This window comes from Salvelinus sp. IW2-2015, unplaced genomic scaffold (genome assembly GCF_002910315.2).
Source record: "Salvelinus sp. IW2-2015 unplaced genomic scaffold, ASM291031v2 Un_scaffold4261, whole genome shotgun sequence".
Lineage (NCBI taxonomy): Eukaryota > Metazoa > Chordata > Actinopteri > Salmoniformes > Salmonidae > Salvelinus > Salvelinus sp. IW2-2015.
This window is the reverse complement of record NW_019945532.1, coordinates 11245-12550: the sequence shown is the minus strand read 5'-3', so window position 1 is coordinate 12550 and position 1306 is coordinate 11245.

Sequence of the window (1306 nt, the reverse complement as noted above, 5' to 3'; positions counted from 1 at the left end):
CTTTATGACGAACGTGACAATTGTTTAGTGTTGTGTTGTGTAGTAGCTTTGCTGGKATGGMTCTAGAAAAAAATTGGGGAGTTTGCCCTACCTAGATTTACATGCTAAAATAGCTACTCTCTGTACAGTTTGAACAGGATCATTTGTATCTCCTCTCTATGACATAAAACCCGTTCAATGATGGCTCTTAAATAAGTGTGGTGGAGGTGAAGGTTTGTGRTCAATAAATCACTATACAGATGGAATCAATGGTATTTATATGAGAGAATGTTTAGAATGTTTAGTCATATGAAAATATTCTGATATTCATTACATATTTATTTCATTTCTGAATGTAAAGTCTGGTCACTGGCAGTTGAACGTGCAAATGACTTTCCTATTAAAAGAAGGGAATATAATGGATGGAAGTTAAGAGCTATTCAGAGTCAGGTTCTAGGGTTCTCAGATTCATGTTGTCTGTGTTTGTATCGTGAGGATCAGTTTTTGTATTGTGTTTCTGAGATTTCCTGTCACTGTGGGCCTCAGAGCACAGTAGTACATAGCAGAGTCTGTCACTTCAGCAGAGGAGATCTCCAGATCAACACGGGTCTTCTCTTTGTTCAGTTTACCAGAGAAGCGAGAGTCAAGAGAATCAGCTCTCTGTCCAGAGCAGAAGGTATTGGGGAGCTGATCCTGGAGACTGTTTATACCATAGTAGACTGTTTGCTGAGGAGAAGTTGCAGGAAAGAAGAACATTACTACCCACTTCTGCATACACTTAAGGTTGGTTTGTTTCTATAGTCTGCTCATAACTGCCTCCTGCAAATGTGAAGAGATGAACATTGAGTAATTTCTTTTTAAATAAACATGTTTTGTTGTAGTTTTCTAAACAGAAAACACAACACTACTTTGAAAGCCATAACTTACCTATTACTGAGAACATAATATTTGACAAAATGAACAACTTGGCTGGGGTTGGAAGTCAAACTAACTAATATCACAACATAACCTGACTTCCTCTGCAAGGTTTTCGGTTGATCATTTCTGCTTAGTTTACCTACAAGCTCCACCCCAAAGTACAGTTGCTATAAAGATTCTCAATCTCTCCTCTCCTCTCATTTGTCCTCTCTTTTGTGATACTGCATCTCTCTTTGCATGTTGTATAAATCACATATGAAAGGTTTGTATACAGTGTTTCTGGGTTTCCTGTCACTCTGGGCTGCAGGGCGCAGTAGTACAGAGAGGAGTCTYTCACTTCAGCAGAGGAGATCTCCAGATCCACACGGGTTCTCTCTTTATTCAAATGAACAGACAGTCGAGGGTCATC